The sequence below is a fragment of the Rattus norvegicus genome, chromosome 1 (assembly GCF_021556685.1).
Source record: "Rattus norvegicus strain SHRSP/BbbUtx chromosome 1, alternate assembly SHRSP_T2T, whole genome shotgun sequence".
NCBI lineage: Eukaryota > Metazoa > Chordata > Mammalia > Rodentia > Muridae > Rattus > Rattus norvegicus.
The window spans coordinates 56,743,096-56,771,047 of NC_141534.1; the positions used below are offsets into that span (position 1 = coordinate 56,743,096).

The window sequence follows — 27,952 nt, forward strand, 5'->3', positions numbered from 1 at the left end:
TATTTATTTTTGAAAGTTACTGTCAAGAGAATATATTGTCCCTTTTCTACATGGAATTGTTTCTTGGTTTATTAGACTTTTGTTATATTTTAAGTTGTATTCATAACTTTTTGGGAGACTGGTTATAGGCCTATGTCACAAACCCTGCACTTTTCCTTGAACTTACATTTAGTTGATGAGCACAGATTGGGTTTTAAAGTTCTGCTCAGACCACAGCGTAGGTGTAGCTTATCTCAGCAGCAATACATAAAATTACTGAAATAATATGCAACAAAGAATAAGTTTCACTGAAACATGAAAATTCTGATGAAAATTTAGTTAGGCAAGTTAGTTGTATTTTTATGCATGATCTTTTGTGTTTTCTTCTTCTCCAGCCACGATGCAGACTTACCTGGCAGTTCTGCAGCCCCTGAAAACCTGATATTTAAAGAGCATCTGCCCCACTTTTCACAAGGTCCTGATGTGTCTGACAAAATGAAAGCCTCTCTTAAGTTAACAGAGCTTGAGAATGAACTGAACAGTAAGTGAGAAGAGAGAGGTCACCTGTACTCAAGCAGGTCTGACCTAGGCAGTGGATTTGTGGGAGTGGGCCTGAAGAAGAAGGAACAAATGTACTTCTAAGTGATGTTTAATTTCTTTTTCTGAAATGGTTGCAATTGAGAGATGTTCCAAATCCAAGAAACTTTGTTTTACTTTACCAAGAAAAACCCTGCCTAGTTCTTAGTGATCTGACTAAGGTGAAGTTACCCGTTCTTGTTAGCTGTGGGGAGTCTTTGCAGTAGGAGCAAAGGCGTCTGAGAAGAATGGGAGCTCGTGGGTGGCAGGCAAACACAGCTATCTCAGAACTTGGACATTTAGTAAGGAGATGTAGATACACTGTCAGGAAAGGAAGAACCGTGTTGCTGTGCCTCCTGTGACTTAAGTGCTGTAAGAACACTTTGTCGCAGTTGAGTCTGCATCTCTTTCTCAGCATAACAGAGTTATTTAATTTTAATTTAATTAACGGTGTGAGAAATGAACATAGAACCTGTGTGGTTGACTGAAGGACCCTACAAAACATTATCTGTAAGGTATGCTCGCAAGATGGTAGAGGGGAATGGGAAGGGCCTGTTCTCTGGGAAGTCTGAGGCAGGATCGCGAGTGGGCTGGGAAAGAGATGCCTCCAGGTGAGATGGGTATTCAATGCCACAGTAAATTGATTTGTATTTTACAAGCACTGTGGGGACCTTGTATTTCTTGAGAGGACAGGAGCAAAATGAACCTGTGGGTTCAATGAACCGGTTCAATGAACCGGTAAGCTAGACTGGAAAATTCCTGTGGGTAGGCATAGTGCGCATGCGCATGAGTGGCCAATGAACGATACTAGCCCCCCCTCTCTAGGATTTAGCCACGCCCTTCATTCGTTACTGTGGGGATTTTCAGAACAGAGGTTGTGGCAGTTTCAGCATCAAATACCTGTGAGTATGAAGGGAGCCCAGGGAATTTGAAACCGCCCCTATCTGCTCTCAGGAATGTGGGAAAAATAAGAGAATTGGGATTGGCTTGGTAGCGCTCTTTCGTGAGTCTTATCTTCAGTTCCCTTGGGATGGAGCCCAATTAGGTCTGCTTCTTTTCGGGAATCTTAGGGAAGTTGACCTGTTTACTCCTCACTGTCTTTATGGCTCCTTTCTCCAACTGCCACTTGGGTCCTCTCTGACCTCTCATTTGCTGCATCAGCACATCAAGGTCTCCTGACTTGGTACCTCCCTCAGCTATGCTGAACATCCACAGACTCCATACTGAGCAGGATTTGGGAGTACAGCTACTAACACCAAAAATTATGTAACCCTACGCGTTCCCTTCTTAGAGCACACAGTAGAAAAAATAGACCGATAAAGTGAACAAAAATATAAACACTATGCCTGATAATGGCTGCCAAGCAGAGAGTCTGAACATTACATGATCTAAACTCAGCCCCACCCTAAAGTTAGAGTCCTTGTCTGGGCTGCAGGGACAGAAAGCTCCTGTTCAACAGAGGAGACTGAGGGCTTAGAAGACAGAGGTCTCTGTGGAAAGTGATATGTGACCAGCCAGGGCTTGTGGTATACTGGAAACAAGGTAGAGGCTGAGGGAATGGGAGCTCAAGCCCCACCGTCCTAGCCAACATATAAAGACTATGCTGTGACCTTAACCAGAGAGAAGACGATCTGTTCTGCCTCTTAAAGGTGAGTTTGTAGCAGGTTTTCTTCCTGACCAGAGACGTGAGATGACTGCATGAGAGCTCCTTATAAGAGAAGGCTTGACTTCCCAGTAGAAGACAAGGAACTCTGTGGGCATGCTCCAAGGGAAAGTGGTGAGAGCCACAATCAGCATTTTTGATCTTTGCAAATTTGCCTAAGTGGACATTGAAAGAAGAAACCTTTGTTCCAGCAACAAGTGTTAAGTTCCCTGGGGACCGCACAGCTCTGTTTTGTTTCAAGGCCCAACTTAGCTATCCAGAAGCTTCACCCTGGGACTGTACCTTAGCACCCAACTCAGGACCACTTTATCTCACCTTGAGAAATAAATCTTAAGATCTAATGCTTAGTCCCATCTACCCCAAGATAGAACTGAGCTTACAGCAGTGAATTTCAGGCTCCAGGACACACCAAGAACGCACACTGTAATATTTTTGGGCTGCCTGCAGAACTGAGCAGAGGTTTCTGTGGGCTTGAGATTGGAAGTCTTGGGTCCAAGAATTGGCTCCAGTTCTCCTCAGTTTGTAGGTAGCTGATTCCTTTTGGTGTTCTGTGGTTTCTCCCTGCACCCTTTAAGTGTCTGCTGCTCTACGGTTCCCTTCATAAGACCCCAAAGACATTACAACAGAGCCCACCTTTCAGGCTTCCTTGAATCGATGACCTTGAAGGCACTATCTTTAAGTGTCACCTGCTGAGTGTCAGGGACTTCATCCTTCACCATATGAATTGGGGTGTATCTTATCCAACCTAAGGCACTCAAGAGAGACTCATATGGTCAGGGCAAACCTGACAGAAATTTCTCACAGAGCCCCATTCTAATTGGAACAGACTTTGTAAATGTGTCCCAGGTCTTTTTGGCACTGCTATCCAGCATTGTTCTCATGGTATAACTTTGTCATTTATGGGGAGAAACTGCACAAAAGGCATCCCATGAGAAAGGAAGAACAAGGCAGTCAACTTGTAGATGGAATCCTATTATAAATGGCAGAGACCCTAAGGAATCTGCTAAAGTTTAGCATTGAACAATTAGTTATACCAGAACAATGAATATGAGCTCTGTCAACAGAAATAAAGCATTTCTATATCCTAGCAGTAAACAAAACAATAGTTGGGAAAATTTCTATGTCGTACACCATCTTTAATAAAAATCAAAAATATTTTCAAATAACTTTGAGCAAGCACATACTAAACTTTTAACTATAGCTTCTATTATTGTTTGAAATCTAGGAAGTAAGTAAATTTCATCAAAATATTACAGAAATTTTCATACTCAACAGAATACATTTAGAAATTAACAGTGTATAACTCAGAGGTTTTCAAACTCATATCGTGGGTTCTCTTTACCTATGAGAGTTTAGAAGTGCAGATAATGCTGTCTCCAGGTAGTCACACATACTCTGTGAGAAGATTTAGAGAGTTAATTCTCTAACAGGAGGGTCCGCATCCCAATCTGGAGACAGAATTCCCTTCAAGAGGGTCTAAATCACCTGCAGATATGAGTAGCCCCCTCAGAGGAAGGACTGAAGCTCCTGCAGGCGAGAATGACAAAAATGAGAGGGTCCATAGGAGGAGGGACTTAATTTCTTCTCTGATGAGAGTGCAGCACCAGCAGGAATTTGACTCTGTAGTCTGAGAGATTATTTTCATCATGATGTTCTGAGTTCCCTGAATCCACAGCTGGAATACTGAGCCACCGTCGGGAACACTGAACCTGGACCAGTTGTCTTAAGGGCATTAAATACGAATTTCACTTCTTTGGCTTATAAAACCCCACCATGCTCTAGCTTCCTTCCAACATCCACCCTTCATTCCCCACCATCTCAGCTTCTCAATAAATCCTTCCTCTCCTTGATTTTCCAAACCACGTATGTCTTATGAGCCCCTACACACACACACACACACACACACACACACACACACACACACACACACATACCTGGCTTTGAAGGGATCAGATTATGTTTTTTAAGGCTGAACTGTTTCTATGGCTTTCTCTGGAAACTCTGCTTCCCAGCTACTTTCCATGGTACCTTCCTGACCAAAGGATAAAGAGTCCAGAGTGTAAAGCTTGCATCCCTAGTAGTCCTCAGGTCTGGAGCTGATGGGCTCAGAGCCATGAGGTGTGTGTGGGTAGCTGGCTGGGCCTTGCTGAGGCTGACTTGTCTTGTCTCTGCAGTATGTGAAGGAGTCTTCACAACCTGACAGTTGACTTTCTCCTTGCTGAGGCTGTTTCTACCATTTCTTGCACTCTGTCCATTCATGGTGTTTCAAAGTGGGCAGGTAAGTGCTGTGTTGATGCATTTTTTGGATCCTTGGTTGCAGGTTAAAGAAGAAAAGATAGTTGAACTGGAAACAGAAAATGCTGTTCTGTCCCTGAGATTGGCAGAGATAACGAAGTAATGTTTTGCTCTGACCAATGAGCCACAGGTGAGTGTTTGCTTTGCGTAGGCTACTGTGGTTGCAAAAAGGTGGAAAGGACTGCGGCTTTCCTTAGATGGTTGGTTTCTTCCACTGAGGTGCACACTTAGTGTGTCATCCAGAAGTGGAACAGAGATTAATCCTAAATTTTTCATCCCATGCTCAGAAGTATTTAAGGAATAATTCATTAATGATACGTCCAACAGCTGGTGGTTCTTGAGAGTGGGGTTGTACAATTTGTGCATCATGAATTCATTCATATAAGTTTTAATAAATCTATAGATATAGTAGTCACCTTCAACACCCAATGACTTGGTCTAAATAAGTGCAAACCCAGGTGTTCAGAAATGGTTTCTCAGACACCCCCACAGCATGCCGCACTCCAGGATAGGGATGCTGCACAGTTCAGATGCAGACATTTCCAGTGTGGCTGGTCGTTCAGTGTGCCCTTCGTCTTCTCACGGGCTCTTCTGAGGTGGCAGAACCTGCAGTGACACTCCTTTGAGTTATTTTCTTTCGATTTTTCTTTTGAAGTTTAGTGATCTTTTTCAGGTTCCTAATCTTGCATGAATTGGATCCCCTGCAGACACATAGTCTTGGCTTAAACTGCTGTGTGTGTGTGTGTGTGTGTGTGTGTGTGTGTGTGTGTGTGTGTGTGTGTGTCTTTGTGTCTGTGTGTGTTTTTCTGTGTGTGTTTCTCTCTCTGTGTGTGTGTGTGTGTGTGTGTGTCTGCCTCTGTCTCTGTCTCTGTGTGTCTGTGTGTGTCTGTGGGGGGGATGTGTCTGTGTGTCTGTATGTATGTGTGTGTTTTTCTGTGTGTGTTTTTTCTGTGAGTGTGTGTGTGTGTGTGTATTTAGAACCACAGATTTCATGATCCTACCCCATAGCTGACCCACTCAGAATACATGGAAGAGGTAAAAACATGAAATAAAAATAAAGAAAAACCAGGGTGCAAGGCAGGGCCTTGGGAGCAGAGCATCAGAGGAGGACGAATGCAGAGTGCAGGGAAGCAGAGTGGGAAAGTACAGCAGCAGGCATGAAGGCCTTGCCAGTGCTTAGGGTGTGGGGTCAGGTGTGTTATGAGCTCAGGGAGAAGTTGAATGTGATGAGCTTTCAGGTTTAACTACTGTCTGATCTCTGCAGTGCCATCCCTAGAAAAGTAACCTTTGCTGTTGATGATGTAAGCAATCCCTAGTGCCTTAGTCACATCACAGACACATTGATTGTCAGATCCCAGTGTGCTGGCCCCTACACTGGGAAGCCCTCAGGGGTGTAAGGAGCATGCACTGGTTTCCTTTGTGCCATACTCACCCTGAGTGAGAAAATGTTTCTGCACTTCTGCTGTTACCAGAGATAATAAACATGGGTGACATTCCTGATAGCCTGTCTGTATGATTATTTTGCTTCAGCAGTGTTAGCTCTCTGGCTTAAAAGATCCAATCTAATAAGTGCTAAGATTTCACCCACTAGGGAAATATGAAAGCAGTTAACTGAAATACATACTTGGCAATTCTGAATTTGAAACAGGCCTCAACCTGACTCTGTTCCTCCTTACCCTCCTCAGATACCGTAGTTTTGTCTACATGCATTCCTGGTGGCAGCTTTGAGGACCCAATTCTGACTTGTGACTGGGCATGGGTCATGTTCATGGGCTGGGGAAGTACCAGATGACCATTCTGTGGCCCCTGTATCCATGTAGTTAATGGAATTCCACAGACCATGACAATAACTCAGGATACAGAACCCATTGCAACAGATGCTCAGCTGAATACATGGGACTCAGGAGGGACTAAAGACAGCTGACATGCAACATGATGCTAATCTTTCAAAGCTCCTCAACTTTTCACCAAATACCTATAAAGGTAGAGTACCCCAGCACAGCCTGAGAAGTGTGGGAGAATTTCATGTCTATGGTCCTCTGCTTATGAGAAATAGATTTCAGGACAGTAAATAGTTTTTGAGGGTAAGTTTCTCTTTTATAAACACCAGTCTCTCTCTCTTATATACTAGTTTAAAATTATTTATTTGTATTTCATTTGCATTGGTGTTTTACCTGCATGTGCATCTGTGAGTGGCTGTCAGATATCCTAGGAAGTGTGTTGTGTATGGGCAGTTCCATTTAAACAGTCAGAACAAAGAGGAAATGCAACATGAACAGTAGCAATCAGGTCCCTCTCCTTACGTCCCTGTGGATGTAGGTGCTCTTGGTGCCTACAGCGTCTTCTTTGTGAATGCATGCCATGCTCTGAACTATAGCCGTGATGGCTTGTGTCCTATGGCTACTAGAGTACCAGCATCTCGCCTTGTTTCCAAAATACCTGCATCCACCCCTGTCTCCAGGCAAGCATTCTGAGCAAGAAACAATGGCCACATGTAAAGAATGTGGGATTTGTCAGTACACAAAGAATATAATTTCCTTATCAAAGCTTCATTAGAAAGAGTGTAGTGTGAAGGAGAGAGATGCCATAGACTAGGACTCCAGTTACACAGTAGTCTCCATGTGGCTTTGTCAGACACAACTAGGAAGGGTGTTGGTGACCTGTGCAGACTTGGAAAAATATTTATCATGCTTCCCTATGATGAAAGCCAAGAAGAAAACTGGGACAGATGAGAGCTGCTTAGCTCAGGCTGACCTCTCTTCAGTGGGAAGACCAGAGTTATGTGTGGCTTCTATCTCTGTGTCTCAGGAGGAAAGTGAGGTCAGGTGTTCTTGTGCCTGCTGTTTTCACTGCTTTTAACAAGAAGGCTTCTTCCTTGAAAATGGTATGCTTGAGGGTAGCAAGGTCTGTCCCTGTCATCATTTGATTATGGATGTCCCCAAAAGGCCTTGTGCTGGAAGCTCATGTAAGAACCATTAGGACTAACCAGCTGTTACTGTGGACTATATATGCCCATAATCCTAGAACTGTGGGACAGTGTGATACCAGCCTATTCTTGTAGCTGACAGTCAGCCTGGCTGAGATGACAGACTTGTGTTTCAGTGAGTGGCTTGACTTGAACTTGTAAGGGAGAGAGTGATGAAAAAAGGACTTAATCTTTTCATTTTGTCTCTTCATGCTCACACAAGACACACACACACACAAACACACATACATGAACACACACTCATGACATATACATGCATACAGACACATATGTGCACACACAAATGCACACATGTGCACACACACATGCCCACACACATGCACATACTCACAAAACACACATGGAACACACACACACATACATACATGCATTCACAGAACTCAGATGCCCACACACACGGGTGCACACACACATTCACATACACATATACCACACCATACACATCATGCCATACCACACAGAGGCACACACACAAATAAACACATGGAAATCACACACACACAAGTGCACACGCACACAAAGACACACATATATAGATACAAACACACACAACCTACATTATACTACACATATCATAAACACACAAGCACACAGACACACACAAAGGTGGTGCCTACTGCAAGATGGTTATGTCATGTCTAGAGGGAGCCTGTGTAGCAAAACCTGGTGGCTATGAAAAGATCCAAACTCTTCCCAAACCCCTCTCACTTCTCATCATGCCATGGGATCTTTCTCTCTAGCACACACTCCAACCATGATATCATATGGTACTATGACCAAAGCTGAGCCAGTGAGGTCACCCCAGCTTTCAATAACAAAACTGTCCCAAACAAACCTCTTCATGCATAAGCCAGCTTCAGTCATTTTGTTCTTGCAACAGAAAGTGGACTTGCTCAGGCACCCTTAAAACAACACTCATTTCACAGTGTGACTACTGTCATGGGGTTATGTTTTAAGAGTTCCTGTGAGAGGAGGACCAGGCTGCAGCTGTAGAGGAGGATTGAGATGGCTTTAGCTTTGAAAGACCCCCAAACATGGGGAGACTCTCTCCAGTCACGGGTTGAGGTGCCCCCAAGAAACGCGAGTAGCCGGTCTTGATGTAACAGCAAGAGGTAGCGTTTATTAACGAGATCCCGGACTGACACGTATCTCACACAGGAGACAGAGGAATCGGCCCCGAGCCTCTTCAGGCAGGGGTTTATATAGGAGAAGCCAGGGGGTTTCGCGTGGTTATCAGCAAGGGAAATGGGCACAAGGTCTCATCTGCAAGCAGTACGTGCGGGCTGGGGTGTTCTCAATATAGGAGAATGTCTTGTCTTTATCTGTAGAGCAGGGAGTCATCCGTCCGGATGGCCCCTTCCTGGAACAATCCCTCAACCTTGTTTATAGGCTTGGCCGGGCACATCTCAGGCCAGCTCTGTCCTGTCCCCTTATCTGCTGTTCTTTTGCAGTTTTTATGAAGTTTTTATTTTAACTCTTCAGCTTCAGTTTAGTATATTCCAGAAGAGAGAAGTTGGTTTGTGCAGGAATATCTTCAGATTGGAGAGGCTCAGTGTTTGATGCTGGGAAATGGTAGTAATAACTCTATCACTTCTCAGTTGTTGTACATGTCAGAAAGTCTGCAGAAATAGTTATTTTGGGTCAGGTTTTGAATATATTTGGCTGTAATTTAATGTAGACATCACAAAATGAATTTAGAAAGCTGCTGACTGCTAATATTGGTAGTTATGGATTTAACTTCAAGTGTCAGGACACATGTTTTGGTATAGCCACTCTCCCATGTCATAAGATTTAGAATACCTGCTCTCTCTGGTCATGAAGGTTAGTTAATAGCCCCTCTTCAAGGTCATAAGAGCAAAGCTGGCCATTGTCTCATGTCACAAAAGTCAGTGTGTCCAACAGGGTATCATGAATCTGTTTGATGTCTCTGAAGGATTTATTTTCTTTTAGAGTTAGGTATTTTTATTTTGTGTATATGCATGGTCCAGATATATGTGGGTATGTGCACTGTATGTATTAGGCAGTGTCCCCAAAGTCATAAGAGGGTCAGATACCTGAGACCAGGAGTTGCAGATGGCTGTGAGCTGCCTATGGGTCCTGCAATACACGTGCAGGTCCTCTGCAAGGGCAGCCAGTGCTCTCAAACCCTGAACCATCTCTCTAGTTTCTGCTCTGTAGGTTTTCTCGTGTCCTGTTGATTACTGTCTGCTCCACTAGCCTGTTCCACAGGAATCAGTCTTATGATTGTGTAGCATCACAACATGAAAAACAGTTTAATCTCTGACTGGATGCCCTGACAGATTTTTAGAAAGAATACAAATTGACAGTACTTGTTTTTGAATATTAACAGTACCTCTGGAACTAAACTCAGATCGTCAGTAAGTTCCTTTCACCTCTGATCCATCTCACCAACGAACACAGTATATTCTATTCTGTTCTTAGTGCACCATGTATTGCCTCAAGAAGCAGCATTGTTAAGACAAGCAAAAGAAGACTTATAAAATCTTCAGAATTTGAGATTTAAAGTCACCCATAACTGGTGCTACACATCATTAATGGCACCACTTGGGAGAGAGAGGCTCTCTAAACTGTCTAAACTACTCTGGTCTACATGTTAAATATTAAGATAGCCACATTTTGTGGTGTGACCCTGCCTGAAAATAACCAACAAAAACCCAAACACACACACAGACCTCTACACAGGCACACACAGACACAAACACAGACACAGACAGACTGACAGACACACACACACACACACACACACACACACACACACACACACACACACACACACAGAGCAATGTCCAGTTGCTACCTTTCTCATTCCTCAAGTGGGCTTTCAGTGTAACTATTTTAATCTCACCTACCTCAGTCCTTCCAGTCTGTAGGCTTCTGTTAAACCCTCAGGAATTGGCAACTGACATCAGACCGGTTTCTGCTTGCTGGTGGGGAAATTGGGTTGTGTTGCTTTGTTAATCTGTACTCCCTTAGCCAACCACCCCAGGCCCTGAGAAGTTTCCATTTACCTCCTTCAGAGGACTCCTTCAGAGTTTTTAAGTCATACTCAACAAAGTAAGAAACCATTTGTTTTGATTGCAGCATTTAGGATCATGTTGAATAGGTACCAGCAGAATGTACGCTGTTTATAAGTAGGTCTGTGGGTTAGGAATAGGTGTAATTTTATCTGCTGAGTGAGTGAGTGTTTGCTCAATGTCCTTGCCCCTTTTGGCTTCTGTGGTATTTTTATTCCTGAAGACTAAAGGGTTTGAGTTTGCGTGGGATCCTTCTGTGATTTCCGTGTCCAGCACCTCTGGACTTATCCTATAAGTATTACCAGATTAACAGGGCTGTTGATTTTCCATGGAGATGCTTGTTTACATTTTTACTTAATCCACAACTTATGTGAAAGAGGAGGGAGAGCAGCTTGCTGGCTTTGCAGCAACACACATTGACCCAGAGTGAAGGTTCTCTCTGTTACTGATTCGAATTCCTGAATCACCATGACATTTTGAATGAGCTATCCTCCACTGTCTCGGGCATTTGAGTACTCCTTTCCCAGTTGGTGAATCTGTTTGGGAAGATTCAGGAGGTGTGCCCTTGCTGGAGAAAGAATGTCATCTGGGCTGGACTTTGAGGTTACTGTGATTTTCGTGACTCCCAGTGCACCTTCTGCTTTGTACTTGTGATTCTAGATGTGAGCCCTCAGTTTCCTGCTCCTTCCACCATGCCTTGTTTTTTTGGTTTTTGTTTGTTTGTTTGTTTGTTTTTTATTAACTTGAGTATTTCTTATTTACATTTTGAGTGTTATTCCCTTTCCCTGTTTCGGGGCAAACATCCCCCTAATCCCCCCTTTTTTATGGGTGTACCCCTCCCCCTCCCCCCCATTCCCACCCTCCCCCCAACAATCACGTTCACTGGGGGTTCAGTCTTGGCAGGACCAAGGGCTTCCCCTACCACTGGTGCTCTTACTAGGATATTCATTGCTACCTATGAGGTCAGAGTCCAGGGTCAGTCCATGTATAGTCTTTAGGTAGTGGCTTAGTACCTGGAAGCTCTGGTTGGTTGGCATTGTTGTTCATATGGGTCTCGAACCCCTTCGAGCTCTTCCAGTTCTTTCTCTGATCCCTTCAACGGGGGTCCTATTCTCAGTTCAGTGGTTTGCTGCTGGCATTTGCCTCTGTATTTGCTGTATTCTGGCTGTGTCTCTCAGGAGCGATCTACATCCGGCTCCTGTCTGCCTGCACTTCTTTGCTTCATCCATCTTGTCTAATTGGGTGGCTGTATATGTATGGGCCACATGTGGGGCAGACTCTGAATGGGTGTTCCTTCAGTCTCTGTTTTAATCTTTGCCTCTCTCTTCCCTGCCAAGGGTATTCTTGTTCCCCTTTTAAAGAAGGAGTGAAGCATTCACATTTTCATCATCCATCTTGAGTTTCATTTGTTCTAGGTATCTGGGGTAATTCAAGCATTTGGGCTAATAGCCACTTATCAATGAGTGCATACCATGTATGTCTTTCTGTGATTGGGTTAGCTCACTCAGGATGATATTTTCCAGTTCCAACCTTTTGCCTACGAATTTCATAAAGTCATCTTTTTTGATAGCTGAGTAATATTCCATTGTGTAGATGTACCACATTTTCTGTATCCATTCCTCTGTTGAAGGGCATCTGGGTTCTTTCCACCTTCTGGCTATTATAAATAAGGCTGCGATGAACATAGTGGAGCACGTGTCTTTTTTATATGTTGGGGCATCTTTTGGATATATGCCCAAGAGAGGTATAGCTAGATCATCAGGCAGTTCAATGTCCAATTTTCTGAGGAACCTCCAGACTGATTTCCAGAATGGTTGTACCAGTCTGCAACCCCACCAACAATGGAGGAGTGTTCCTCTATCTCTGCATCCTTGCCAGCATTTGCTGTCACCTGAGCTTTTGATCTTAGCCATTCTCACTGGTGTGAGGTGAAATCTCAGGGTTGTTTTGATTTGCATTTCCCTTATGACTAAAGATGTTGAACATTTCTTATGTTTCTCAGCCATTCGGCATTCCTCAGCTGTGAATACTTTGTTTAGCTCTGAACCCCATTTTTAATAGGGTTATTTGTCTCCCTGCGGTCTAACTTCTTGAGTTCTTTGTATATTTTGGATACAAGGCCTCTATCTGTTGTAGGATTGGTAAAGATCTTTTCCCAATCTGTTGGTTGCCGTTTTGTCCTAACCACAGTGTCCTTTGCCTTACAGAAGCTTTGCAGTTTTATGAGATCCCATTTGTCGATTCTTGATCTTAGAGCATAAGCCATTGGTGTTTTGTTCAGTAAATTTTTTCCAGTGCCCATGTGTTCCAGATGCTTCCCTAGTTTTTCTTCTATTAGTTTGAGTGTGTCTGGTTTGATGTGGAGGTCCTTTATCCACTTGGACTTAAGCTTTGTACAGGGTGATAAGCATGGATCGATCTGCATTCTTCTACATGTTGACCTCCAATTGAACCACCACCATTTGCTGAAAATGCTATCTTTGTTCCATTGGATGGTTTTGGCTCCTTTGTGAAAAATCAAGTGACCATAGGTGTGTGGGTTCATTTCTGGGTCTTCAATTCTATTCCATTGGTCTATCTGTCTATCTCTGTACCAATACCATGCAGTTTTTTTCACTATTGCTCTGTAATACTGCTTGAGTTCAGGGATAGTGATTCCCCCTGAAGTCCTTTTATTGTTGAGGATACTTTAGCTATCCTGAGTTTTTTGTTATTCCAGATGAACTTGCAAATTGTTCTGTCTAATTCTTTGAAGAATTGGATTGCTATTTTGATGGGGATTGCATTGAATCTGTAGATGCTTTGGTAAAATGGCCATTTTTACTATATTAATCCTGCCAATCCATGAGCATGGGAGATCTTTCCATCTTCTGAGGTCTTCTTCAATTTCTTTCTTCAATGTCTTGAAGTTCTTATTGTACAGATCTTTTACTTGCTTGGTTAAAGTCACACCGAGGTACTTTATATTATTTGGGTCTATTATGAAGGGTGTCGTTTCCCTAATTTCTTTCTCGGCTTGTTTCTCTTTTGTGTAGAGGAAGGCTACTGATTTATTTGAGTTAATTTTATATCCAGCCACTTTGCTGAAGTTGTTTATCAGCTTTAGTAGTTCTCTGGTGGAACTATTGGGATCACTTAAATATACTATCATATCATCTGCAAATAGTGATATTTTGCCTTCTTCTTTTCCGATCTGTATCCCCTTGACCTCCTTTTGTTGTCTGATTGCTCTGGCCAGAACTTCAAGAACTATATTGAATAAGTAGGGAGACAGTGGGCAGCCTTGTCTAGTGACTGATTTTAGTGGAATTGCTTCAAGTTTCTCTTCATTTAGTATAATGTTAGCAACTGGTTTGCTGTATATGGCTTTTACTATGTTTAGGTATGGGCCTTGAATTCCTATTCTTTCCAGGACTTTTATCATGAAGGGGTGTTGAATTTTGTGAAATGCTTTCTCAGCATCTAATGAAATGATCATGTGGTTTTGTTCTTTCAGTTTGTTTATATAATGGATCACGTTGATGGTTCTCCGTATATTAAACCATCCCTGCATGCCTGGGATGAAGCCTACTTGATCATGATGGATGATTGTTTTGATGTGCTCTTGGATTCGGTTTGCCAGAATTTTATTGAGTATTTTTGCGTCGATATTCATAAGGGAAATTGGTCTGAAGTTCTCTTTCTTTGTTGGGTCTTTGTGTGGTTTAGGTATAAGAGTAATTGTGGCTTCATAGAAGGAATTCAGTAGTGACCCATCTGTTTCAATTTTGTGGAATAGTTTGGATAATATTGCTATGAGGTCTTCTATGAAGGTCTGATAGAATTCTGCACTAAACCCATCTGGACATGGGCTCTTTTTGGTTGGGAGACCTTTAATGACTGCTTCTATTTCCTTAGGAGTTATGGGATTGGTTAACTGGTTTATCTGTTCCTGATTTAACTTCGGTACCTGGTATCTGTCTAGGAAATTTTCCATTTCCTGCAGATTTTCAAGTTTGTTGAATATAGGCTTTTATAGTAAGATATGATGATTTTTTGAATTTCCTCTGAACCTGTAGTTATGTCTCCCTTTTCATTTCTGATTTTGTTAATTTGGACACACTCTGTGTGTCCTCTCGTTAGTCTGGTTAAGGGTTTATCTATCTTGTTGATTTTCTCAAAGAACCAACTTTTGGTTCTGTTGTTTCTTTCTATGGTCCTTTTTGTTTCTACTTGGTTGATTTCAGCTCTGAGTTTGATTATTTCCTGCCTTCTACTCCTCCTGGGTGTATTTGTTTCTTTTGGCTGTAGGGCGTTTAGGTGTGCTGTCAAGCTGCTGACATATGCTCTTTACTGTTTCTTTCTGCAGGCACTCAGTGCTATGAGTTTTCCTCTTAGCACAGCTTACATTGTGTCCCATAAGTTTGGGTATGTTGTATCTTCATCTTCATTAAATTCTAAAAAGTTTTTAATTTCTTTCTTTATTTCTTCCTTGACCAGATTATCATTGAGTAGAGCATTGTTCAATTTCCACGTATATGTGGGCATTCTTCCCTTATTGTTATTGAAGACCAGTTTTAGGCCGTGGTGGTCTGATAGCACACATGGGATTATCTCTATCTTTCTGTACATGTTGAGGCCCGTGTTTTGACCAATTATATGGTCAATTTTGGAGAAAGTACCATGAGGAGCTGAGAAGAAGGTATATCCTTTTGCTTTAGGATAGAATGTTCTATAAATATCTGTTAAGTCCATTTGGCTCATGACTTCTCTTAGTCTGTCTACGTCTCTGTTTAATTTCTGTTTCCATGATCTGTCCATTGATGAGAGTGGGGTGTTGAAATCTCCTACTATTATTGTGTGAGGTGCAATGTGTGTTTTGAGCTTTATTAAGGTTTCTTTTACGTATGTAGGTGCCCTTGTATTTGGGGCATAGATATTTGGGATTGAGACTTCATCTTGGTGGATTTTTCCTTTGATGAATATGAAGTTTCCTTCCTTATCTTTTTTGATGACTTTTAGTTGAAAATTGATTTTATTTGATATTAGAATGGCTACTCCAGCTTGCTTCTTCCGACCATTTGCTTGGAAATTTGTTTTCCAGCCTTTCACTCTGAGGTACTGTCTGTCTTTGTCTCTGAGGTGTGTTTCCTGTAGGCAGCAGAATGCAGGGTCCTCATTGCGTATCCAGTTTGTTAATCTATGTCTTTTTATTGGGGAGTTGAGGCCATTGATGTTGCGAGATATTAAGGAATAGTGATTATTGATTCCTGTAATATTCATATTTGGATATGAGGTTATGTTTGTGTGCTTTTCTTCTCTTTGTTTTGTTGCCAAGACGATTAGTTTCTTGCTTCTTCTAGGGTATAGCTTGCCTCCTTATGTTGGGCTTTACCATTTATTATCCTTTGTAGTGCTGGATTTGTAGAAATATATTGTGTAAATTTGGTTTTGTCATGGAATATCTTGGTTTCTCCATCTATGTTAATTGAGAGTTTTGCAGGATACAGTAACCTGGGCTGGCATTTGTGTTCTCTTAGGGTCTGTATGACATCTGTCCAGGATCTTCTGGCTTTCATAGTTTCTGGCGAAAAGTCTGTGTGATTCTGATAGGTCTGCCTTTATATGTCCACCATGCCTTGTAGTCATGGAACTTAACCTCTGGTAACAAGTGGTCTCTGTAATAGGATCACTAACTCCCTACTTCTTTTATAGTTTGCTGTGCTCATGGCATTTCTGTCACAGAAATACAAATGTAACTAATGCAGATGGTGATGTAATGGAGTGGACTCTTGCTGTGTGACACCTGATCCTGCCAGGTTGTGCTTGTTTGGTTCTTGTTTAGGGGATTATGGAAAACTTTGGAACTTTGAACTAGAAGTTGTTGAATGGTCTAAGAAGAGCTTAATGTGCTATACTGGCAGGAGCTTGGAATGCTCAGGAGTGCCAAGAACTATTCAGACTGGGGAAGCCCAGAACAAGGGGATTCGGAAGGGAACAATGTTTACGACTGGCTAATGATATTTCCTGTGATGCTCTTACAGAAATATGGGTTCCTTCTTCCCACACCCTAACACCTTACCTGAGGCTAAATTTAAAAGTAATAAACAAAATTACTTGGTGCAGATTTGAAGAGAGACTTGTATAACCACTGTCATGTTGTTCTTAGCAATTACTCTTAACAGGTCTATAATGAATCAAAGCAAAGGAGGCAAAAAAGAAATAAAAAATTATAGTTTGGAGTGAAAAGGACACTGGGACGATTAATATTATAATGAATGCCCATGCCAGAAGAGAGCCTGAAATTTCTTAGAAGAATAGCACCTTAATAAGAGGCCATTTCTCCTCAAGGAACGACATCACTAAACTAAGCTTCTATTCTGTAATCAGGAGTAACTGATTTAGGGTTTTACTGCTGTGAACAGACACCATGAACAAAGGTACTCTTAAAGAACACATATTTGGGTCTGGCTTACAGATTCAGTGGTTTACTTTACTGTCATCAAGGTGGGAGCATGGCAGCATCTAGGCAGACATGGTGCAGGAGGACCTGAGAGTTCTACATCTTCATCTGAAGGCCTCTAGGAGAAAACTGATTTCCAGGCAGCTCAGACAAGAAACGTAAAGGTCACAGCCACAGTGACACATGTATTTCATCAAGGCCACACTTAGTCCACACCTCCAAATAGTCCCACTCCCTGGCCTTACTGTTTTCAAATCGCCACAGGAACATTAGACATTTTCAGTTCCTGGAATCACCTTTGATCAGAAGCTGTAGCTGCTGTGGTTCATGGGGCCCAGGTCTTTCCAGAATCAGGCATCTTCTCATGTATTCTCATTGGTCACTGGAAGTAAAGAAGCTCAGCAAAGGACTGCTGTGTGGGCTGAGACAGCTGAGAAAGTCTGCTTGGGAAGGTGTGTCAATTTTTGTCTCTACATAGAGACAGGATAGGGGTTACCTGACCTTCCCTGGCCAGTTTCCATTTGGGACCCCTGGACTGTAATCATTGTCTAGTAGGCAAGTGTCATTTGGCATTCAATGTCATGTTGTGCCTATTGTGTACCCAAATTTGATACAAGACTTGAGAATGTAGGCTTGAAAGGTATCCAGTTCCTAATCTGGGGAGGAGAAGAGCAGGCCTGAGAGGAACAGGCTTCATGTGCAGAGGGAGGTCCATCTGTACATGGGTGAGAGAAATTCAGAGAATGTTAATCAAATCTGGCAATCTGGGGGAGGGTGCAAACAATCAATGACAGTAAAGTCAGCTTCAAACTTGGGAGAAGGTTTGTTGCCACTGTTTGCACACCATGCTTCAGAGATGGTGACTCACAGAGAAGCTCTGTCTTGAGTTCATGGCACTGAGCATGTGAGCTGAGCACTTGACATCTCAAGTTCTATATGTTGTCAGGGGCCTTACACAAAGGCCCTTATCTACCTGCCAGCATGTTGCTTTACTAGTAGTAGTCACATGAATTTAAATTTCCTACTTGTTTGTGTTCTTAAAAGCTCACCGATTAGTTTTAGCTGAGTCTCCGAGGAGACTTTGCTCTCACATGCTGTAAGTTTTAAAGATATGGTGATTAATATGAATAACTTTTCATAGGTCAATGCAGGGCCCACAGTGACCTCACCTTGCTATCTTGAGCTGTTAACTCCTGGGCAAAGTTTCTCAAGAGTCTCTGCCTCAGAAAGAAATGTGGTACTGTGATTTCATAATCTACCTACATTCCTTGTGTCACCCAATATATCAGCTAGAGTGAGGGGATCCTCCCCTGTTCAGGACAATTTAGATACTGCTTCCCCAGCAGGAATGGAAGGGCCACTTCCTGCCTCTGCAGGGGCAGTCCCTGGTGTTCACTGTAATGTTACTCATCACTTGCACCTTGAATCAGTTGTTCCACTGGAGCACGAAGCCTCCACTTTATTCTGGGAGATGACAAGGTGTCTCCAGCTAGGGACAGTGGTCCAAACATGAGTTTAAATGAGGGCAGTGAGGGTGGTGTACACACATTGTGGGTTTCATATTGAGTGCTACTGAAGTTCATGTACTTCCTACTAGATTCATCTGTGAGTGACATGTGATCTTTGTATTAAACTTTACCTTCAGGTTCACGATTTCATGGTAGACCAAGGCCCTACTTTCTTTTTAAGATATCCTAGGAAGTGGATATAAAAGAGAAAATATAGTTCAGAAAACGGACCTAGGCGTACAGCACTTGCTTACATGTGCAAGTCCCTGTGCTCAACTCCAAGACCACACAATATGCCTTATAGATAGATGATGTAGGCCCTTAAGTTCTTCTGACAGCCCACATGTGGACGAAGTATACACAGGCCATAACCTGTCTTCTCAACTCTTGCATGATTATAGGGTCATATGAGACCTTTCTGACGACCGTGAAATATAAGGCTACTCCTATGTCCCATATGTCATTCTTTGGACTATTATGAAGTTTGCCTAGGCAGAGTTCAAAGGCAGCAAAGTGTAACCACCATAGTATTGGTTCAGCATTTGCCCTAGTTCAACTTGTGTACTGAAGCCAAAGTGCATAGCTGTGACTTTTCCATTCCTGTCCAACAAAACATCATCTGTTTTCAGGCACATTCACGCCCAGAGAAGGCTGTACTGTGGCTGTACTGGGCCTTTCTGCTATTCACAGGCATACTCAGCCATGCCACCCAGCACATCCCAAGCTCTATTTGGAGTGCTTTGGTACCACAGGAGACTTGTGTTGGTGGACACACTGACAAACGAAGTACCTAGACCCTACCAAGCTCCTGTCCACACTTGACTCATGACCAGAGCCAGCAGTATGAGCAGCTGGGTAACAATGGAGACATTTGCACTTTCGTCCTTTTTTTTTAATACAACAAAATGTTTAATGAGCAAATTCGTATTAGCAAATATGAAACTGCCACAAGGAGGAGCAGGACTGAGACCACTGGTTGAAGGTCAGGAAGACTAAAACGAACCAACTACTTAAGAAACCAGGGTGGAGAATGATGAGGACCAGAAGCCAGAGGACAGGAACTGTGGCCCTAAAAAAGGAGAGGGTAGGGTACTGAGGGCCAGACAACCAAATTCAAAGTAGTTTTGCCATAAAATACAAATATGCTATGTTCCTAGCATGCTGGCGGGGGGGTACTTTCTTCCTTGGTAGCACTTGTGAACCCCAGGACCAGGTGACAAGCTTGAGGCCAGGCAAGGAAAGAGGATCAGAGTGACCTTACCTGAGCTTGAGGGATAAAAACCTCAGAGAGGGGAGGGACTACCCTTGGCTCAGACTCTTCAGGGACATATGTGATGAGGGGAAGCTAAGGAAAGGCAAGGAGGACACACCCCCTTGGTACCAGGTGGTGTGTGTGTGTGTGTGTGTGTGTGTGTGTGTGTGTGTGTGTGTGTTTGCACATGCTCATGTGCATGTGTGCCTATATATGCACCTGCATGTGTGCCTGTGTGTGTGTCAGGGGGGCATGTCTTGACACCAGTCCTGCCCCATGCTGGTCATTCACAGTTGGCACAGTCACCACTTAACACTAGGGTTTTTGTTCCCAAACTTTTTCTAATAGAAGCTAACATACCTCTTGGTCAGGGATAGTTAACACACTTCATAAGAATGGGGAACACTGATCTTTTGGGATTGAAACCTGAGCTAGCTTGGGGGTCCTCCTCCTCCCATGGTTCCCAGTCTGTTTGTTATCACATTGTCCAGACAATAGAACACTCAGCTCTGCCTGTGCCCCAGTGTGAGTCATTGCATCAACTGACATCCTGACTGGTTGTCCAAACTCCACGTTCTGGCTGAGCTCAGGACCCACAGGAGAAGGCCTAGATGAGGAGGTTCTGCCCTACCCAGCCAGGTAGACTTGAGCTCCACTCTGACGAATGTTAGAAGGGATCCAGATGTGGCTCTCACACAATGCTGGCACAACTACCAAGAATCTGAGCTCAGCAGTGACATTCAAGTCTCCTCTTGCCCAAGTAAATGGACATCAAATACTTCTTTGGACCTTGGGCAGTAAAGGAATCATGAGGGCTCCATGGGTAGATAACGTACCATATACCTTCCCAGAGCCCATGAACTGCACCTGCTTACTGGCCCCTGAACCTGCTTGACTAAGGTGAGGAGAGGAGACCCCAAACAGCCCTATACCACTGCCCCAGGAACACTATCATGCCAGGTGGAGGCAGCCCCCACAGCCTGAGGAATGGGGTAAGGATTCTTTCCCATTGCATCCACTGGTGTTTTGTTTGCAAGGTTTGGGTGGAAGTGAGACATACTGCAAGGGAGGCCTTTGTGTTGCTTACTGTACTTAAAAGCAAGACATGGGAAAAGGACCTACAGAGTTTTGATCTAAGACATCCTGCAGTAGCCAGCTCTGGGTCCTTGGAGCTTAGGCAGGCTTTACAGTCATAGAGCTCCCTCTACTGCCCAAGTTTCACCATGACAACTCTTGCAGATAAGACAGGAGCCCAAGCTGCTTCAGGGCTAACATAGACACTTGTTTCTCTCAGACACGTTTGCACCTGAGAATCTTAGGAGCTTAGTTTCAGTGAAGGAAGAATAGGGCCCACCACATGCCCTAAGCTAATGACAGAACTGGCTGCCTATCTTCTAAAAGTGGGCAGGCAAAAAGACCTTTATAGTGTGCATCAGGGTTGAGGGCCAAAAACTGCCTTGCCCAGACATGGCCAAAGGCTGCTGGTTCTGGAATGTTACCAAAAAACCTTAAAGGCTGGCTGGCACAGACAGGGCTGCTGTATGGCTCTTGCCTACACTACAATATCTGGCAGGGGTGGATCTTTGCCAGGCTAGCACAGAATGAACTTCATGCCATTGAGAGGAGCTAACCAGTGTGCAGTCTCAGGTTTCGCTGGGTGATCTAGTCATGAGCTGTCTGTATGACTGAGCAGACAGGCATTGTCCAGGCTGAGGACATACTGGTCACCTCTGTGGTTGTTCTCTTCCTCTTCAACCTGCAGAAAGATACAGCAACATGGTGGTAGTCCTCACCATGACTGTTGGTGCTTTCTATGCTCTTACAATCCCAGGGCTCCAGGTCTACCCAGACTGTTCTAATTCTGGCATAGACAATCTGTCCTGGGTGTGATAGGTCATCCTGTTGGTTCTCTGTCTTAGCTCTCATGGCACACTGCCCTCTATATTGCCCCATGCTGTTTCCTCCAACCTTTCCAGCATGCAACAGCTCCATGTCCTGCCCCACCTACTTTATGATCCCTGATAATTTCAGATATTTTAATGTTCTTCCAGGCTGGGCTGTGGCCTCGTGTGGGGCTCACATTCATCCTAGAGGTTCTTGGGAGCCTCCATGCCATGGCGTAGGACCTCTTTTTGTCCACACTGGGTCGAGTGATTCCATCCAGTGTAGTATTCTCTCCCTATTGTTGAATTTTAGCACTTATGTCTTTCAGGAATGGCTCTAGATGTGGTCATCGTATACTACCCTGAAAGAACCGCCAGAGTTCCAGGACGGCCACCTTTCACTTAAGCAAACTTGTCCACAGACTGTGTGGGTCCCATCAGCTGAGAGTAGCCTTCACATTGCAGTGATGTGCATATTTCTGCTTTTCAGCCACGATGGACTTTAGGATCTTCCCTGAGGACCCTACACGAACCACAGGTAGGAGATGTGTAAATGGGGCATGTTATTGGTTCAATTCTTCAGTGTGGTGCCTTAAGCTGACAGACTTTTTGGAGGGCATGTGCTTCTCTATTACATGAGTTAGTTCCATTGTTGGCCTGGATTCTGCTGTGACTGCCTCTTATGCTCTCTCCTCCCACTCTTTAACTGTTCCTAACTCTCAGTGAGTCCAGCATCGTGCTGGCTGGTCAATCAGCCTTCATGCCAGTCTAGATTCAGTCCAGAAACACAGAGCCCACACTGTCCTCTACCGGGGTTTCACAGGGCTGCTGGTTTAGTTTCTCCAGTGCCCTATGGTGGTACAAACTCAAGTTTCTTAGGTCCCTAGGGGTCTGGTAAAAACCCTTTAGTACAAGATAGAGGTAAAGAAGGGTAGAAATAAAGTCTTGCAGTTCTTCATGTACACCTCTCCAAGGCTCTACACTCTTCTGGTCCTGGTGTGCCACTCAGCAAGCCCTCCCACTAAGGCTCTGTGCCTGAAGCAGAGGACCACTGCTAAACCAGTGTTCCCAAGGAATTGGCTGTACCTGCAGCGTGACCTGTAGAGGATTCTCCACAACCCTGAGGACCCAATTTGAAAATCTTAGTTGGGCAGTGTGTGGGAGCCATCCAGGCTATATGGAGACCTTACCCAGAATTTGACCTCAAGCCCTGCACCCTGATTAGCTTGACCCACACTCCTGCAAAGGTCTCTGGGTGGCTGCTGAGATGAGTTGGAGGAGGATGAGGAAGAAAAGACAGGTAAATCAGGGCCAAGACAGGAGCACTGCCCGTACTCACTGTGGTGGCCCATCGTGTCCTGGGCTCATTCCTGCTGTAACTCTCAAGTAGGAACCACACATCCTTCCTCATGGGACTGTCCGTGATGAGGCCAGCTGAGGATCTGACCTGTCAGCAAGAAAGACAGGAGCTGTATGTGCCACAAACCAGAGCACAGTGTCCCATATAAGGCCATCTCACAAATGATGCCATGTCCTCCCCAGAGTGGCTCCAGTCAGGGTTAGGAGTGGCTCATGTATTCTGAGCTCTCTGCTACTCCTGCAGACACAGGAATGGTGCCTTCTCATGCTCATCTATCCTGAGCCCAGGGATCAGACAGAGGTCATACTCATGGGAATTCAGACTCAGTTCAATCTGCTATCCTGTAGCCCATGAGTCTGGACTCAACTTTAGTGGTCAAGGCCAGTGGTTTTTTCCTGGACAAGACTTTGAGAATGTAGCCACAACACAGTGTTAGTGACACATTGCATGCCCTTGACTGGCCTTCAATGTAGTAGTCCTGAGTGACCATTCCAGCGTGCACCCAGGGATTCAGACTAGCAATGGCCAGATCAGGCTCTTTGCTACTTGGGCCTATAGCTCACCCCCAGTGTAGTTCCATGTGGCCTGGCTGCTGCAGCTCCTCCAGAAGCTACCAGATGTTTTCCCACAGAATCCTGCAGTCCCTGTGGGCTCTTCCACAGACATCTCACACTCTCTCTGAGGGGATTTAGCCTGGATGCCTGCTGTGTGGGAGCTGCCTTGGCTCGTGGAGCAGAGTGAGAGGCAGGGGAGATGTTGTCTGCTGGTCTTATTGTCCTCAGTGTCCAGGGCTTCCGTGCTCTTTGGGTCCAGGTCCAGCTCCAGTGGGTCACTAATGTAAATCCAGCCCATACAAGTTCCACACACCATGGGGTATAGGGTAGACCATGACTGAGGGGGAACCAATAAATCCAAGGACCCTGTGAGGACCAGGTCACCTCTCAGGCATGATGCAAGGCCAGGAGCTCTGTGTGCCCTGACAGAGGGGGATTGGACCCTGACTCCCACGAAATGCTTCTTCAGACCTATTACGTCATCAGCTCTGAGAGCATTAAGAACATATCACACTGCTTGCCTCTGCCATGTAACTCTATCTTCCAGGGCTGCAGGACCTCAGGAATATTAGCGTGCCTTCTATGAACATTAATATTCTGTTAAATCACTTTGATAAATAGTTCTCAGCATGATACCTGTCTCCAGAAGAAGTCATTCAGCAATTCTCATGGGCACGGGGAAGCAAAATCTTCCTACTGCTCCTCCTCTCCCTTCTCCTCTTCCTCCTCCTCTTCCTCCTCCTCCTCCTCCTCCTGCTGCTGCTGCTGCTGCTGCTGCTGCTGCTGCTGCTGCTGCTGCTGCTGCTGCTGTTACTCCTGTTGCTGCTGTAGCTTTGTTGGAAGCATCAGCAAAGCCCATAAGCTCAGCATCCATGGAATGAGGTGGGGTTGGGAATTGCAGACAGGTGCACATACCTGTCCAGATGATGACCTCTTACAGGACATAGGTGTAGGGTTGTGCATGGACACTTAGGCACAGAAGGAGGTATGCATACACATGCAAACACTCCCTCTTACACAGAGGTTAACATGATGTACAGAAAACCAAGTCCATCCTGAATGTGGGGCTCACTTTAGTTGTTACATTCCGATGGTAGAACAGACGTGTGTGAGGACAAGAAGCTCTGTGGTCCCTGGGGCCAGAAGGAAGAGAGTGGCTATGCTGACACAGTTAAAATAAACTCTCACAGTCTATGATAGCCAGGTCACAGGACCCAGGCAGCTGTGTTATTTGTGAGCACCGAGGGCAGCCAGAAGCTAACTATTGAGCACTGACTGGACCAAGCCCAGAAAGGGTCTCTGTTTTTCAGAGTGCTGTGGGCAGTGCAGTGTGTAGCACTTTCCTTTTGAAGACTCTTCTGGGGTTTTGAGTCCCCTGTAGAGGAGCCTCATGTCTGAAGACACTAAGCCTATGAGGAAAGATCCTCATGTGCAGAGTTCATTGAAAGGCCTGAGAGCAGAAAAGCAAAGAAAGAGCAAAATGTGCCACCTCTCCTCACTGTGGTTCAGCTTCTGCCTTTGCAGCTGAGCTCAGGTGCCCTGGAGTCCTCCCTAGCCTGAGTCAGTGGTCTAAAGTTCAAGTCACTGCTTTCTGGTTTGTAGTTTCAAACGCAGCACAGTTTCAGGCAAGAAAAGCTGTGAACACTATCTAGACCTTGCTGTCTACATTTGACGGGGACTGTTGAGCCCCAAAGAAAGCAAGGTCTATAAGGTCAGGTATTACAGGACTGGGCTAGGGCTGGAATCCAAGTTCCCTTCTCCCTCTGCTGTGGGCAGATGGTGAGCCTTGTAATTGGTTCTTACTCTGTACAGGGGTAGAAACAAAGGGTCTTATGGGAGCTATGGCACAGGCCTGCCCAGGAATGGCTTAGAGAGCCTCGCACCAGCCCAATATTTGATATGTCCCCAGCTTTGTCTAACACCTTCAGCTGTGTGCCATTTTCCCTGCCTCCTGTAAAAGACTCTAAATGTTTTCTGACAAAAGGCAATCAAGGAGGAGTTTCACAAAGACAGGTGGGGATCTGTTGGGATGTTAACATGGGCTAACACATTAGAGGGCCAGAGCCACAGGACCGATGCTTGGTGGACATTCTCCTCTGACATCCAACACAGACATCTTTGTACAGAGATCAGGAGAAGTCTTCTCTGAATAACAGTGCAGAACACCTCAGGCTCAGGGAATCAGGACTGACACCCATAGAATGCTGTAGAATGTTTGTGATACAAGGGCTCATCAACCTGGGTCCGTGTGCCTCTAGAGATGAGCACAGAACCGGGCTGTGGCTGGTTATGGTCTCAGACAGGAAGGCGGGAGGGAGCTGGTTCATGCAGTTTTTCTTTCCCTTGGCCAAAAGGAAGGACTGGAAGAAGTCTGTCTATGGAGAGTGAGGCTGGCTGGGAAACTGTATGCCGTTCTCCATTCTCACCCTGCTGGGGGCTTGGGGCTGTTGTCCAGTTAACCTCTCCACCATTCCAGTCTGCTTCTCTCCATTTAATCCATGCATCTCTGTCCCTGGGCTAGGTGACCTGGATGCAGAAGTCCTACCTGTAGCTGCCATCCAGGGCATAAGTCCCTCAGTGAGTGAATTCCAGATGGTTCTGTCTAAAGCAGCATCGAGCAGGGTAAGAACCGTGGTACATGGAAGAGGATACTGCATCCAAACGCATTTCATATAGAATCAACCCTCATGCTCAGAGACCTGATCAGTCCTATTTACCACTTTCATCATTTTTGTTATTCACTGTACTGTGAAGTGTGAATTTTTATTATATTTAACTTCGGCAAAGGGAGATAAAGAGTTTAGCACTGGAAACTCCCTAGGGACTGGCTGGAAAGGACGCCTTGACACACATGTGTGCTTCTGGGAAAAAGCTCTTTCATAGGATGCCTCCATGAGTTCCAGGATGTGTGGAGGGCTCTGTGCCCTATCCAGGGTTGACCTCAATATATTAATGGGAGCTGAGGCTTCTCTCTAATAGAACAGTGCCACCCTCCTTGGAGCTGTCTGTGATTGTATATGCTTAGCTCTAGAGTATCATTATTAGGAGACTTTGCCTTGTTAAATAGGGGTGTCACATTGGCATGGGCTTTCAGACCCTTTTCCTATCCACATGCAAGCCAATCTTCCCCAAGCAGCCTTCAGATGAAGATGTAGAACTCTCAGTCTCTCTGGTACCATGCCTGCCTGGATGCTGCCATGCTCCCAGCTTGAAGATAATGGACTGAGTTTCTGAACCTGCAATCCTGTGTTCATTAATGTTGTCCTTATAAGAGCTGCATTGGTTGTGTGTGCCTCTTCTCAACAGTAAACACTTAACTGAGACAGTGTTCATGTTCCCTTCTTCAGGTTCCAGGCTTTAGCAGCTTCAAAGATGAGCTGCATTCTCTTGGGACTATGGGACCAGAAGCCCCAGGCTGTCTGCTTGATCTGAGAGTGCTAGGACATCCTGCTCCTAAGGGAATTGTTACTGCTCCATTGCAATACTGTTAATAGCATCAGCAGGCTCCTGCTCTGTTACCCCCTGAACACAATGCTGTCTTCTCCAGGAGTGGATCCAACAGCTCTCAGAACCTCCCCAGGAACTGGGTGTTTCCCAAGGATTACCTGCACTTGGTTGCAAACCCCTATCCTGTGTTCTGGAAACTTTTCAAAGCCCATTCACCTGATACTGGTGCTTTCAGGACAGTATTCCCAAGTGTCATTTCCTACCCTGAGAGTTCACTCTCATGAGGCAACACCTGCCCTTGACAGATGATTTTCCCAAGGGGCATTGTATGTGCAGGTGAATTGTGTGTGCCAACTCTTGTCAGATCAGCACATGATGGCAGCAAGGCCCCATTTGCTCTTCGTTTTGAACTCATGATCCTGGCACTGTCTTGTTGTTATTTAGGTCCCTGTCAGTCCTGAATTGAATTTTAGCATGGGAACCCAGGGCAGTTGTCTTCAAAGATATTCCTAGTATGAACCACATCTTCACCTCACCAGACATAAAGCACAACAAACACCAGGCAGGCAGAGAACCCTCAGGGGCTGGAGCTGGCATTTTCAAACACTCTGACTTGACCTTGGCCAGCACAGATTCAGAGGGCAGCCGCTATGTAGGAAGATCTCCTTCCTCCTCTCGGAGTTTAGAACATGTAGATTTAGGCTAAGGTGCTGGCACACATATGAGCAGAGGCAGCAGCATGGGCTTGTTCAATGTCAAAGCCTACCTGCCACCCCTGTATCACATGTCAGAGCAGCCCATCTCATGAGAAGTCTAGAGGTGATGATATCCTGAGTGAATAGTCCGTGTTCTGCTGCCAGTTTCTTTGCTCCCACATGGCCAACTGGGAGAAGGGATTGAAAAAGGGAAGGTGATGAAGCCCTGCAAATATATACTTGGTGCCACCAAAGACCATGGGCTCTGACTGGCGAG

At 44.7% G+C, this 27,952-nt stretch overlaps 1 long non-coding RNA gene across 1 annotated transcript in view; it reads left to right on the top strand.

Moving 5' to 3' along the window:
• Positions 1 to 1,420: 1,420 nt before the first annotated feature.
• LOC501391 (hypothetical) overlaps positions 1,421 to 27,952 on the top strand; it is a 28,219-nt gene continuing 1,687 nt past the window's right edge. The window contains 4 exon segments of the long non-coding RNA NR_175265.1: positions 1,421 to 1,457; positions 4,539 to 4,643; positions 21,949 to 22,157; positions 26,055 to 26,155. This is a non-coding gene — a long non-coding RNA (hypothetical LOC501391).